Here is a 15545-nt window from a genome sequence, read left to right as displayed (position 1 = left end):
GCTGAGCTTTCAGCACCGGGAACTGTCCACCACCCGCTGTGAGAGGAGTGGCTCCCCCTACCGGCCAGCACTAGGTTTCTTCTCAGCTGCGCAATTCGCAACATTAGCTTAAATCTCATTTAAAAACCTTTTATTAACTGTATTCACTGGAAATTGGATCGGATCAGAATGTACTAGAGACAGATCCGCATTAGCAAATGAATGAATCTTGATTTGCATCAAGCTGCAGCTGAAGGCCTGATGGTGGAGCGTCAGACCCGGAGCTGCACTTTGTTGTTTTATGATCAAATCTGTTTACTCAGGCAGACAAACATTTGCTGCTTTACGGAAGCTGAGTGGGTTTGTCTTCACTCAGTTTTTCCTGTATTTCTGCTCCAGTCCTTTACAGAGGCGTTTCCACTCCTTTTTATTTAGTTTTAAACTGATCGTCACCAGAGGTTGAGTCATTATGAAGTGAAATCTGTGAAATATTTAAATTCAGCCCATACTTTGTAGAACCCATGTTTTCATTAGTTGGTCTCTACTGGCTTCCTGGAACCCAGAATGTCTGTAAACTTTCAGTTCACCACAGATTGTCAACTGAACTAAAGTCTGAACTTTGACTAGGCCGTTCTGACACAGTAAGCCTTGATCTGAACTGTTTTGTGTTCAGGATCGTTATTCTGCTGGAAGCTGAACCTGCTCAGGTCTCAGGTTTCCTTCAACTTCCCCACAGCATCATGCTGCCACCATCCTGTTTTTCTTCTCACAGTGTTTTGCAGTAAAAAGGTTTCATTTTGCACATGTTTGCTGCATGTTTTGGTTAGTTAAACAGATTTTAACCGTTAAAAACCATAAAATGATCTGATTGGATGCTGGAAAAGAGTATTGTTGTGCTAGAAGGAGTTAGCCTAGCAGGGAAGCTATGATAGCATCTCAGTGCTAAACGTGTAGCAGCGAACGCTAACGTCAGCGTCCATATTTGTACAAAAGCTCCAACAATGATCAGGACTTCCTAAAACTCTGGATAGAAAAGTTTTGACGGAGCGGCAGAGTATCCATCAACACGGAGCTTTCTGACGTTCTGAAATGAAGCGAAGGAATAAAAATGTTCATGATTGCTCAGTGGTTGTTGCAGCATCAGTGGACTGGAGGCTGGTTCTCAACTGTGTTTGGATTTTCTCTCTTAAAGGTGAAAATCTCACCAGGTGCCTGACAGCGCGGCTGTGATTCAATCAGCCACACTGATTGTTCATCTTTAGAAACTTTGCTCTTTTTTAACACCTTCGACTCACAGACTCAGCTTGCATTTTTTTGTAAGTTCGGCATCTTCTGCAGATCAATTAGTGGATAGCGTTCTTGGAGAAGCTGTTAGCTGGTCCAATGTAAGCCTCAGACACACTGATAACAGCAGCATTCATTCTGCCTCTAATATCTCAGCTGGAGTTATGTCTGCTGTGGAATTGGTTTTTGCCTTTTGCAGCTTGATAACACCGGCTGATTCCTCCTCTTATTGTCGAGAGGAATCTGTAACAAATCAGTCTGCGTGGACCCGAATGTTCTCTCTCTCTCTCATGAGATTAACCGCGCTCTCTCCAGGAGCGGTCACAAAATGGGTCTAAATTTAATCTGGAGCCCTGATGGATCAGACATCAGTATAAACGGAGACAAAAGCAGCTGGAAACACGACCCACGATGCTGAGAATACCAAAATCAATGCCGGGATTCTGCAATAACTCACATAGAGAGGGTCTAAAAGGCTTACAGGCCCTGGTAGGATGGTCAGCTGCTTGTTTTATAAAACAGAGACCAAACTTTCTACCTGAGCTGCAACGTCTTTAATGTGCAAATCAGCAGAAAAACAAAGAGTAAGGAAGGATCGTACCATTTGGATTCACTGCACCGTCAATCATCATCCCACAGAGTCCAGGAGATTTCAGTCAGACCTGGATGTTTTCTTTGGACCAACAGTGCAAATTATTACTGTAAAAATCTTTCAAATGTGTATAAAGACATAAAAATATGTATCCTCACCCATCAGGTCATGTTTTCATTTTTCCCTTTAGCAACTGAATTTCAGGATTTTTGAGCCTTTTAAACCAATTATTGTAATAAAATGTTTCCCATTTTAATGACGTGGATGAACTTTGTAACGTCGTACATTTTCAACTTTGGTCATAATATTTATAAAACGTTAAAGTAACAAAATCAGAAACTGAGAACTTTGCTGTTTCACACCAGTGAGACAGACTGACTGTCGTCTTAATGGTTAGCGCTAGCTTGTGCTACGTTTTTTATATCTGTTTAGTGGTTAAGCAATAACTTCTGTAATGTTTTTATATGTTAGCGGTTTGGCGTTAGCTTCTGCTAATTTAGCTCAAAGATTCTTGTTCAGTGAACTAGTGAACCTAATGTTTGCTTTGTTGTGCTCACACTGTCAATTTTAGTCCAAACCTATTTGTAAGAGCCAAAAATGTTAGTTTTAACATTGTTTCTTTTTTGTATGCTTTTTGCATATTTAGATATTGTCTTTACAGTAAGGTTTTATTTTACTATGTTTTTTATAAAACAGCGCCACCTAAAGGACACAATTGTATATATAAAAAGGGCGGTGTCACTTAAGAGTAAAAAAGAAAAGAATGTTGGATGAAGTGTGGTCGCTTAACCTCTACACAGTTTTTGACCGTTAATTTTAAGGATGCTGTGCAAGACAAAATAATTTTCATGTTATGCCAAAGAAAGTAAAGTTCATACTTTGTGTGGAACCGTAAGTATTGTTTATTATTTAATGCACAAGACATATCAATGAACAGAAACGCGTCAACTAAGAAGAGATAAGCTAACCGATACTAACAAAGAAAACTGAAGCTAATTTATCAATATAGTGGCTTTATAGAAAAGAACAAGTAGCCACTACACTATTTTTTTTACCCCTCCAGGGGGTATTTTGTGGGCTCTAGTGTCCCTTATATGACAGCAGGCTGACAGGAAACGGGGAAGGAGAGGGGGGAAGACATGCGGCAAATATCGTCGGGTCCGGGAGTTGAACCCGCAACGGCTGCGTCGAGGACTCAAGGCCTCCAAATACGGGTCGCGCTAACCGCTACGCCACCACGGCACGCACTCCAAACCTATTTTCTCCTTTCCTACCATGGCGGCCATTTTGAAAAATGTCCACCATAAAAAGGAAATGTAAGATGAAGAACATATTTAATGATTTCTATGGTTCAAAGTATGTAGGTTATGATTTGACACTATACAGATTTATCTGGTTGGTAATTTTAGTGCAAAAATTAATTTTCCATGGCAGCTATTTATGGCCATCTTGAGAAGTAATAAAAATAAATATGGTTTCTGTCAATCCAATAAAAATATTCATCTGGGATAAATATTGGCAAATTTAGTGCAAAAATAAATTTTCTTTGATAACAAAAAAACAACAGAAATATTTGTGAGCATCTATGTAATGTTAGGTTCTGGTGACAGTACGATGAGTTCTGTGCTGCAGATTTACTTATAGAAAGTTGCAGACGCTGTGATCAGCTTTAAACTTTCAAATGCTTTAATTATTTTTATTTTAGAGAAAGTGTTAGGAGAGCCAATGGTTTCTTCTTAATGTGGGATTTTAATCACCTCTGTTCTCAAACTACAGGTTTGATTTTTCTGAAACTTCCAGTATTAGATTACACCACGAAGATAAAACAGATTTAATATTTAAGGTTTTTTTTTGTTTTACCAGAGGTGCCAGTGAATGTGGACAGTACCCCAACATAATGTTCATGTTTGCAGTTTTACCTTGTTGCAGAATGTAAAGCAAATGAAGTTTTACATCAGGTCAGACGAGTTTATCTTAGTCATATAATAAATTCATTTGTAATCTTTTTATTCGCAGCAGAACCGGTAAAAAAAACCGTGTCAGTTTGCAGCCAGGACTTATTTTCAGCTCCTGTGTTGACGCAGCTCACAGGCATCAGGGGAACTCCAGGAATACCTGACAGATTTCTGCTGGGCTCCTCACGATGCCGCCCACAGTAAGACTCACTGAGCATGCTCAGTGCAGCCGGGAGCGCTGCAGCTTCACACTGCATGATACCAGTCCTCAGTCTGAGGCTGCAGCAGATGTGCTGCAGCCGACTGCATGCTGCACTGCTCACACAACAAACAGTCAAATCTCTGGCACTTACTGGAACTCAGGTTTATCTGAGCTCAGGTTTCAGTACCTTAATGGAGAAATTTATCTTTAACAGTAAAAACCTCTAATTATCTCTTCATCACGGCTTAATGGAGAGAAAAATTAAAAAGGTTTGACTATGTCTGTGTTGGGACTGAGGGGGAACGTCTGAAAACTAAACCAAACTAAACCAAAGACTGCAGCAGAGAAGCTTTTTCCTCTTTCTGCCTGAACATTAAGCTTTTACACGGAAAACTGGAGTTTTATGATGGAAACTCTGCAGCATCTCTTGACATTTTAGGAATTCTAAATCTAAAAGATCGTTATTATTATTTTGTTTACAGTAAGTCTGAATTTACCAGAGCAGGAAAAATAAGTGGAACAAGAAGAAAGTTTAACCTAGATGTTAAATGAAGATGATTGCAAACATGTAACTGAGAGTCTATCGGTAAAGGTCTCCTTCCCAGGGCTGAGTTTGTCATGGCTGACAGACGCCTGCCTGCTGATATCATAATTAAAGTCATGTTTTGCATAAGTCGGTGATCTGTGGGAGCGCTGGCTGATGAGAGCATTAATTAGCATCCAGCCGGGCTGAGATACGTCTTTGCTTGTGTCTCCACTAACCTGCTGTAAGCTCTGCAGGGGGGAGGATGTTTTACCTTCAGCCCACCTGTCCCTGCAGTGGGACAGGTGTGGCTGTAGTGGGACAGGTGTGGCTGTAATGGGACAGGTGTGGCTGCAGTGGGACAGGTGTGGCTGGAGTGGGACAGGTGGGACAGGTGTGGCTGCAGTAGGACAGGTGGGACAGGTGTGGCTGCAGTAGGACAGGTGTGGCTGCAGTGGGACAGGTGTGGCTGGAGTGGGACAGGTGGGACAGGTGTGGCTGCAGTGGGACAGGTGTGGCTGGAGTGGGACAGGTGTGGCTGTAGTGGGACAGGTGTGGCTGTAGTGGGACAGGTGTGGCTGCAGTGGGACAGGTGTGGCTGGAGTGGGACAGGTGGGACAGGTGTGGCTGCAGTAGGACAGGTGGGACAGGTGTGGCTGCAGTAGGACAGGTGTGGCTGCAGTGGGACAGGTGTGGCTGGAATGGGACAGGTGGCTCAGGTGTGGCTGCAGTGGGACAGGTGTGGCTGGAGTGGGACAGGTGGGACAGGTGTGGCTGCAGTGGGACAGGTGTGGCTGGAGTGGGACAGGTGTGGCTGCAGTGGGACAGGTGTGGCTGCAGTGGGACAGGTGTGGCTGCAGTGGGACAGGTGTGGCTGCAGTGGGACAGGTGTGGCTGCAGATGCAGCGGCGGCGGTGGGATTAGGACGGCTCAGGCTGAACGCCTGGAGTCAGGAAGACTGAAACATCCCGGACTCGAACAGAGTTAATCTGCTCTCATTAACTGTGTTTGCTGAAGGACAGGATGAAGGTTTTGCAGCCAGGACTGCAGAGGGTTGAGAGGACAGACTCACATGTTATTGTTTCAGATCTCAGAAACAGGGATGCATCAGACATTGTGCTACTTTATGCTGTTCGTTTGCCTTGGATCAAAAGGAAACTCTGGTCCGCCTACTAAACCCCCTCTGGGTTCAGTTAAAGTGAACTCTGGTTCGGTTTGAAAGTATATGTGAACACCAAGCGGATCAGAGACCTCTCCAAAACCAGGAAGTGGACTACTGCGCAGGGCATTCTGGGTAAACAAGCCTAGCGCTAGCAGGAGAAATGACTCGTCTTTTACTACAGACAAAAGACAAGTCCTACAATCGCTAAAATCTGACGCCACTACATTCATGAAAAAGGAAGTTGCACTCAGAGTCTTCTTCAGAGGTTTTGTGTCATTTCCTTGGTGCAGCGCCCCCACAGGCCAGGAGGGGAACAGGTTGCTCAAAGGGTTTGGTTGGCTTGATTCAGAGCAGAGAGAAGGAGAACCACAGCAGCTGCAGATGGAGCAGATGACGAAGTTTGGTTTCAAATCAAACAGAGTCTGCCGGACTATCAGGTGTGAAAACATCTTAAGAATATCTTTTTCCAAAAATCAGGAGTTCTTTTACTCTTTGCTGGTGCAGTGGGGTCTCACTGACTGCATGTGCTTTCATGAAGCTTTTTTGTTGTGTGGTTTCTGGAACTGACAGTCTGTTCTCCTGCCGCTCCCTGGCAAAATGCCGCCCTGTGCAGAGAGCCGCATCCCTTGTTAATACTGCCTGCTCTCTCCTCCTTGCTTCTCGTTTGCTGGTTCTCCTCTCTGCTGTTAGACAGCGATGAGGTTGTTCTGGTCAGTAAGAGGAGCCGGTGTGAATGCTAATATGGCGTTAGCATCATGAAGGCGCTAGTAACAGTGTGTATTCTCCTCACACACACCCTGAGCTGTGTGCGCATTGATTAGCTGTACTTCTCGTTTCCTCTTTCAAGGTCAAACCGGGCTTACCGGAGCGCCGGCTGCACTGAGGAGATAGAGGTGGGAAAATAACACAAAAAAGCCAAGTGTGGATTTGACACGGAGACAACACGCGTGTGTGTGTGGGTGTGTGTGTTTTCAATCTTGTTGCCTTCAGCAAGCCCTCAGGAGAGGAGGGTGTTGTAGATTTTAGCATTCTAACAGCTTCCTGTTCGCCTCTTGCAGCCAATCAAACGGGTTTTTTTAACGTCTGTTCAGTGACGTTTGCTTTGAACAGGCGTCACATTTCGGCACGGCTCACGTCTTCAGAGATTTCCTCCTGAAGCTGTTTGCACCAACAACTGCAGCTGATCAAGGAAGCCTTGTTTGAAGATGGGAAATGAATTATTTACTCTAAATGTAAAAGTTCTCACAGCTCCGTCTGTTTTATCTCCGCATGGAGACGATGTGTTGCTGTGGTTCCTTTATGTGTTTCATCTTGGCTCCAGACCAAACTAGCAGAGAAAATGTTTCACATCACCTCAGCTTTCATAAGGTTGAAATGGTTTTTGTAACTCTTTTTAATGCCTCATCAAAATACAACAGGAGTTCAGCATAAAGGTTTTCTTAGGCTGCATTCGCACCAGCCCTGTTCAGTCCGCTTTAATCCAACTCCGGTCCATTTGTCTGGGAAGTCTGGTTCGGTTGGGTGAGGTGTGAATGTGTATTCGAACCAAAAAACCCAGTCTTGGTTCTCCTACTTACCTCGGTCCCTGTTCAGTTAAAGTGAACTCTGGTTCGGTTTCAGGAGTGAGTTTTTCAACATTCCTGGGTTTTCTGGTCCAGTTTCTGGAAATCTGAATTAATGAGCCGCTAATGTTACTCATGTTGACCACCATTGAGTCCAGACTCATTTGGGTGTTGCTTGTTTGGTTCTGGTCCGTTTGGTTCTGGTCTGTTTGGTTCTGGTCTGTTTGGTTCTGGTCCGTTTGGTTCTGGTCTGTTTGGTTCTGGTCCGTTTGGTTCTGGTCTGTTTGGTTCTGGTCTGTTTGGTTCTGGTCTGTTTGGTTCTGGTCCGTTTGGTTCTGGTCTGTTTGGTTCTGGTCTGTTTGGTGTTTTGGACCTCTTATTGGTCGTCCCTCAGCTGCTGCTCAGTTTCTGCTTCCCTAACCGTTCGGTACCGCTCAGGAACTCGGCAGCCATGTGGATCTTGACAGTTTCTGCTCACTGGAGTCAGATTGACCTTTATGGAGCCGTTGCCTGTCCAGGCAACGTTTCGCTCGGTTGCGTTTATGTTGAAACTCTCTTCCCTGCGTGGCGACGCTTCATCGGCGATCGGCCGGCCGGCCCGGCGGCTCGCTGCCTCGGCCCGATGAAAGCGGCTCCCCTGGGAGGGAAGAACCTCCAGCTCCGTCCTTCTCACCTCTCTCTCACCCTCCGCCTCCTCCATCTCACCCGTTTCATGCGGTTGATCTCAGACAATCTCACTGTTACCAGACACGGCACTCAGTCGCTCTTAATATTTAATGACATCTCAGAGACGGAGCTTTCTGTGCTTTAAAAGGCCGAGTTTCCCAGTGACATTTCTGCCTGTGACCTCCCAGACTTCAAGAATTACCAGAGTCTGAAAGCTTCATTCGTCCATCGTCTTCATACATATCTCATGGGTGAAGACAGGAAATGACATCAGGAAGTAAACACTTTTTATACCTGGTGAAATCACTCCCCAGCTTCTCCAGAAGATTCAGTTTTTCAGTGAGAACAGGGCGAGTTGTTGAGCTGAGAAATAACTTAAAGCTTCTTCCAGATCATTTGCTGATTATGTAAGAGTGACGCCTGCATCGGCGGGGCTTTCAGCGGAGATACGGAGAAGTCCAGCTGGAGGGGAAAGCAGCCGGCTGGTGGGCTTTGTTGGCGCAGCAACTGTGGAGGACAATCTGGCATTAAAACGCTGCAAACTGTTGTGCCAGAACCTCATGTTGGTACGCGCCGATCTTATGCTGTGTTCCTGCCATCATCTAAGTTAAGGCAAACTTTTAATTCTGCTGCATTTACTTAGTGGAAGAAGTTTCAGAAGTTTGGAGTGTTCAGACCATTCCTGCTCTACAGCCTGATTCCTCTCTGGGTCTACAGGTCAAAGGTCGATTGGTTGATTGTGTGCTTGGTGAAGCTTCTTTTGATGATTTATTCATGTGTTGAATCATTAACACCAGTGGCGACCAATCTTTACTTTACTACTAAATCATTCTGGTTCGTGATGCCACTCTGTTGATTTTGTGACTGCTGCCAAACCTGGAGCCGTTTTTCTGTTATTGGTGACTTTCAACAACATGTGAGAACTCCAGTCGCTCTGCAGCAGCTGTCCTGAGTGCCTGATAGAAACTGGATTACTGTATGTAAACCCAGTAGATCTGTTTCCGGCCTGCATGGTGGACCAGATAGAGTCCAACGTCAACATTCATTCTTAACGGCAATAAATTCAGTTTAAATAAGTTGTAATTAGGACCAGAGATGTGACTTGTTAGTTGTGATTAATTAATTACATATATTTTAATGCAGTTATTTGCAGTTTGGTTTGAAAGTGGAAACCTTTGTGTTGTGTTTCTGGTACGCTCATGAACACATAGCTACGGTTGCTAACAGCAGTGATAGATGACTAAACTGTTTCAGCTCATAGGAGGTTTAATTTCTGTTTCTAAACAATCTGATTGGAAAAGACTTTTGTTGTGTTGAAGTTGTGCTAAAAGCATTTAGCCTATCAGAGAAGCTATGTTAGCCTAAAGTAGCATCTCAGTGCTAAACATGTAGCAGCTAACGCTAATGTCTGCAGTCCACATTTTTAAAGAAGCTCCATGAAACTCTGGAAAGCTGAATGACTAGATTAAGACTTTAGGCCAATCTGGTTTAATGACCTAAATAACAGATTAAAAACTGTAAATATTTTTGTTTTTAGCTCTTATGTCTATTTGCTGAGTAATTCAGCAGCAAAAAGGGGTTTTAAATTTAGAATGTTGCTTATTTTGTTTGGTTTTCAATTAAATGTGATTAATAAATGACAGACTGCAATTAATTGATTTAAAACTTTAATCACCACGAGTTAGATTTATATATTAGGAACATTTGGTGTGATGGAGGCACCGGCAGCTTTCTTTACTCTCTACAAACCGACCAAATGATGTTCCAATGTGTTCTGCTGAACTGCAGCGAGGCGTTAGACTCACCGTTGGTCACCTGGTCTGTTCCCGCGACCTTGACCTCTGAGACCAAACGAAATGGTCTGTCTGGAGGATTTACGGCCCAGCGGCCGGGCTGTAAAGGTGATGAACAGGAGCCCTCGCAGCACCTCATTTCCTCCTCTCTTCTGGGCTCTTAAAGCTTTTTGTGGACTGTGAGTGCCAGAGGAGCGTATGGACCAGATAAATCACCGCCGTCAGTCCTGAAGCCGGAGGGAATCAAGAGGACGTTCTTACCTTGTTCTTCCTTTCAGAGCTTTTGTTGGAACTTGAATGTGAATTTAAACGCTCCAGCTTCCCTCCAGTGCCGTCAACCGACCTCCAAAGAAAGTTACCTGGAAGTCATTCTCATTTTCTTCCTGAATGTTGACTCAGCAGTTCTCTTTGTCTATTATCAGCCGGCCAGAAACACATTCATCTCAATGAAAGCCATGACGTCTTCCTCTCTGAACTGAACTGCTGACAGAACCTAATTACAGCTCATTGTGTCTCTGCCGGTGAGCAGGACACAAATACATTCTCCAATAAGAGCTTCTGGACATGAATTGGGTAAACTAGTTTAAGTTTTTCCCCTGATGCACCTGATGCAGGCAGAGCGTCAGCACTTCAACGCTTTCATGACGCATTCAGGACTGCAGCAAATTTTAATGCTCCATTTATGGTGAGCGTCTTTTGTTTTGTTTTTAAGTTGTTTCCTGTGTTTGGTGCTTATGCTTTGTTTATGTTTAATTAATCAATCATTTTTGTTAGAAGTGAATGTGTGGACTGGTAGGCTACAACTGAGTTTCCCACTGGGATTAATAGAGTTGAGGTTTTTAGGTCGTGATTGGGCTGCTTGTTGTTTTGACCTTTTTTTTTTACTTTCATTGTTCAGTTGACACACGTCCATCATTCAATGGACATAAACTGTCCAGAAACAGCTGATTGCGTGTTTCCCCCACAGGATGAATCAGGCGTTAGAAGTGACTGGCTCTGACTGAAGGACGAGGCGTATCGATTAGCTCCAGCTCATTGCTAGCTGACGGTGTTGGACCTGTGGGCCTCACCTGGCTGCTCTGCAAAGGTCAACAAGCCGGCTAACGAGCAGAAACAGATTGAGGATGACACATGGCTGGTTTATGACTTCGCTGACCATGTTCAGCATCATGTGTTGGTGAGCAGACCAAGTTAGAGTCCCTGTGGCTTCATGTGACACAAACAGTTCCTCTGTCTGCAGGAGGGTTGCAGTGTTTTTATTTTTAGCGGCGCAGAAAACCAGAGAATCCAGATATAACAAATTCACAAAACTCAAAATCACTTCAGTATTGTGTATCTCCACTATCATCATGTTTTCACCTGCACAGTGAGCCTGATGATGCAGGCAGGTTATAGCAGACTCCATAGTAGCTAGAGCTAGCACCATTAGCATAAGCTAACACCAGTAGCAGAAGCTAACGCTGAGAGCAGGAGCTAATACTATTTGCAGAAGCTAACACCATACGCTAAAGCTACAACCAGTAGCAGGAACTAACACAAAAAACCAAACTGAAAGATAATAGATGGGCGTGTAAAGTTAGAGTCTCCATCCTGGTATATCTGAGTAAATGTTTTGATCTTGATGCTAACAGTAAACAGCTTCGGTTAGAAACTGGAGCTTTCTGCAGCACATGCTCTCCAGGTTACCATTTCCAGGTAACAGCAGCACAAATACCGTCTTCTTCAGCTGAGTCGCTCCTCTTCATCCGTTTGGTTCTCTTCATCTTCATTTTCCTTCGTCATTTCAACCTGTTCTGGTTCAAATCGAAGCGGCTGAACGATGCAGAACTTACTGTGCTGGCTGGACGGAGCTAGCGTTGTACCACCTAGCATACGTCATCTACCCAGGTTGCATTGCAGTGTAAACAGCATGGCGACGTCGGTGTGAGAATATTTAGTAGTTATTTATAAACATTAAACAGCTTACAATATTTTTACTGTATTGTTTTTACATCTGAAATAAATGTTTCTCAAATAAAGCCTGTTGTTGCTAATTATGCATAAATTTAAGGGGCCATCTTAGATTTCTTTCTCTTTAGGGACGGAGATGTTCAGTAATACAACTTTTACTTTTTTATTTCCCCATTGTCATCTAAATTATGATTTATCCATGATTATAAACTAGTATATTCACAAGGTAACCTGGATTTGCAGCTTTGGATGATGTTTATTAAGCTTTAAAATCCCCCTTTATTCACTAGCGTATTGTCTGACAAACATGAGGCCGTCCGTTCCTCCGGACACGACTTCCCTCTTCATTTATCCACAAATACTGTGTGAAATATGAGTCTGATGTGCAACATTTGCCCTGGTTAAACCTGAGAACATATTGAGAGCTTTTAAGCTCAGAGTGGGGGCGATTTCCAGCTCACTCTTCACACTAAGAACGATTTTCAGACGGGATTACCTCCAAGCAGTAATCTATCCAGACAGCCGGGCCGACGGCCAGCAGCTCGGGTCACCGTTTAACTAGATTAATGTTGGATCGCGGTTATCAGTTTAAAATAGTGCAAAACAACAGCAGGTATACAGAGAAATAAGAGAATGGTGTTTGTGTTTGGCACAGCCGGCTGAAAATCAGAGGCGCCTAGTCCATCAGATTAAGCTGAGAATGAGGAGAACCAGATTTATTCAGAGCTACGTTGTTTCAACTAAAATACGATCTGTTGTTCATTTAAAAAAACTACAGAAGTTCCAACAAGCCCAAATAAATGTTTGCAGATCAACAGATCAACGCTACATGTAGCAGCTTTGCAGTCAGAACAGGACAGAAAACGGATCGGATGAAGTCCTGACTCGGTGAGCAGATTCGGCGGCGCTCGGCGCTGAACCGCAGCGTTTTGTTGCATGGCAGTGACATGACCACACTCACAGCAGGCTGTCCTGGGGCTGAGCGCAGGCTGGCACCCTGCTGTTGCACAGCAACGACTATCTGTCACATGTGATCGCATCGCGGCAGCAGCAAAACCATCAGCTCTGGAAAACGTCACAGTGAGGACCAGTGGACGTCTGCTCTCATCCAACCACTCCATCAGAAGTGACCCGATGACCTGTGGTGACTAGCTGAACACATTTCCCTCCATAGTTAAAGAATGGTTATGAATTATTTCCATTTGAAAAGGTAACTGGTATTTGCAGCAGCTTGGTGTCCCAGTATTGGAACCAGCCGGAGAGGCAGCTGGGGGTTTCTGCAGAGCATCACTGCCTGGTTTCCTGTTTTCCCTGCAGATCGGCTCGACTTTCCGCTGAATGTTATTGAATGTTATTGATCAAACCAGCAAATCAGGAAGTAAAGGAAACATACAAAGGGATGGAGAGAAGAGGCACAGAAACAGTTTCAGATCTGCAGTTTGTAGGCGAAGATGTGAAGCTTCATGGTTAACTGCAGATCCTGCTTTAAGGAACGTTTAGTTGTGGCTCTGTTTTGTGTCAGTGTCTAAATTATGAGATTCAGATTAGCGAACAGCCTGCTCAGGATAAAACTGTCTGCAGAAAGTGTCTGTCCGCCCTCTAATTATGCAGCAACAGGCAAACACTGACCGATTCCAGAAACTTTAAAGGTTTCATTTATGTCACTGCAGAAGCTTGATTGATATCATCAAACCTTTCAGTAGCTTCAAAAACTCAAGCCTCGAATTATACAACCGGGTTTCCCTCCATCTTCTATAATCTATCACAATGGATTCTCCATGGTAGCTGCCTTTCCATTACCCATGTAACTATGCAAATTGAAATTATGAAAATGATTTTGACTATTGGAAACACGGCAATTTAGAAAAAGTCTTTGGGAAAAAAATTTGTGCTAATATCAGTTGATTTTTCAACCGGATCGAAATAGATGTGTTTGGTAAAAAACTGAAATGGAAACACTTGTAGAGGGTGTGTGTGTGTGTGTGTGTGTGTGTGTGTGTGTGTGTGTGTGTGTGTGTGTGTGTGTGTGTGTGTGTGTGTGTGTGTGTGTGTGTGTGTGTGTGTGTGTGTGTGTGTGTGTGTGTGTGTTTTATTGGGAGCAGAATGCTGAGTCATTTTCCACTAACAGAGAATTTAATTTTTGACCAGAAACAGCAGGAAGGTCAGAGGTTCTGTAGAGATCTGACTTAAACAAATCTGGTGTCAAACATTTCAAATGTTTGCGCTGCTATTACTTTGAAGAAACTAATAAATGTTTCCAGATGTGTTTAGAGGTCATCAAAGGTCAACTAGTCTCTCCCACTTAATAAAAAAACAAACAAATTGGATGTCAATCAACTGTACTGCTAAAGTTTGTCTTACAAACCAGCACAATAAATTTTCACCAGTTTTGTTGTATTTAGTGAATATAAATGCAGGTGGATCTCCAGTTATATCTGGTTACAACTTATAATGGCACAAGTGAAAACTTTTGTTGCACAAATGTAGGACAGCTGACTGACCATATTTAGTTTAAAATTGTAAATGTGAAGTGACTGGTTGACCTCTGATGACCTCTGGAAACATTTGTTAATATCTTTAGAATTATAGCAGCACAAAATACATTTTCTGCTGCACAAACATTTGACGCCTGTTTTCACAGGAAGAAGCTTCACTGACGTCTTCACCTTTTCTTGTTTTCTTCTGTTGTGTTGGGACGGATTCTCGTGTTGCTGTGGTGAACGTTTCTCCTGTTCTGCTGGATGTTAACTTCTCTCTGCGTCGCGCCTCATTTGTAAAACTGGATGTTGCCTCTTTTGTTTCCCTGAAAGCATTCTGCAGATGAATACTTCCTCGCTGACATAAATGATACTTTCTCGGGGTGGAGCAGCGCAGCCTGCGTGAAGGAAGGATTACCGGAGCGGAGTCCATGCATCAACTGGCTGCAGCTGATTTACTGCAGCGGGGCAGGATGGCGCGTTCACTGCAGCCTGTAAATTCGGGCTGCGCTCGCCTCCGCCGTGAGGAATCAAACGTGTTTTTACAACCACACCCACAGAGCTAAACAAACTTCACCTTTCCTCTTTCATTCCTGCTTTCTGCGGGAATAAAACGATGTTATAACAACGTTGTGACATTTACAGGAGAGCATTCACTAAAAAACACTAAATCTTACCAAGAATTTTGGTCTAGTTTTTCATACTTACATCTTAGTACACTAGGATTAGTGTTGGGCTAAAATAGGACAAAATTAACTCACAAGTAACTTCTTAGTAAGATATAGAAGTCTTTAAAGTTATAATTCTTGAATATTGGTTCAACATGTCTTATAAGAAAAATAGTCTGGCACTGTAACTAGCATTAAGAAATGATTTACTAAAACAAGCTCCCATATCTTGATGAAAAGTTGCTTGCAAGTTAGTTTTGTCTTATTTCAAGATATTTTCACTCGAAACTAGAAATACTTGGTCAGATTTTGTGTTTTTTCACAGACTGAGCTGAATACTGAGCAGTTACTAACAATACAACAGAACCAACATGTTCACTGCATCAGCAGAGGTTCTGAGATATTTACTCAGTTAGCCTGCGGTCTGCAAACTGTCCACAAGGTTAGCACGTGTTAATGGGAACATCTGTGAGGTTCAACACTGATGTTGGGCGGGAACGCCAACTTTAATTTGCCGCTAAGGTGTTCTGCTGGGTTTCAGGAGAGAGACCAGTTCTTTTATAAATGTCTGTAGGTGCTGGATGTGATTCACCTGATTCACTAACTGGAGCTGGATCCAGCTAGTTGGAGCTTCCTGTTATTTTCCAGTTGAAAACAGTAAAATAAAGAAGCTGACCCATTTAAAACATTTCATGTTCTGATTAGCTGAGAGGTCTTTAATTACATTTTTAA

The 15545-nt window shown here is 43.4% G+C and overlaps 1 protein-coding gene across 2 annotated transcripts in view; it reads left to right on the top strand.

Annotated features, from left to right (window-relative positions):
* The window catches only part of adcy8 (adenylate cyclase 8), an 83749-nt gene that overhangs the window by 2992 nt on the left and 65212 nt on the right, over window positions 1-15545 (top strand). The gene's annotated exons all lie outside the window — the stretch shown is intronic.

Source organism: Xiphophorus maculatus, chromosome 6 (assembly GCF_002775205.1).
Source record: "Xiphophorus maculatus strain JP 163 A chromosome 6, X_maculatus-5.0-male, whole genome shotgun sequence".
Lineage (NCBI taxonomy): Eukaryota > Metazoa > Chordata > Actinopteri > Cyprinodontiformes > Poeciliidae > Xiphophorus > Xiphophorus maculatus.
This window is presented reverse-complemented; position numbering and strand designations above follow the sequence as displayed.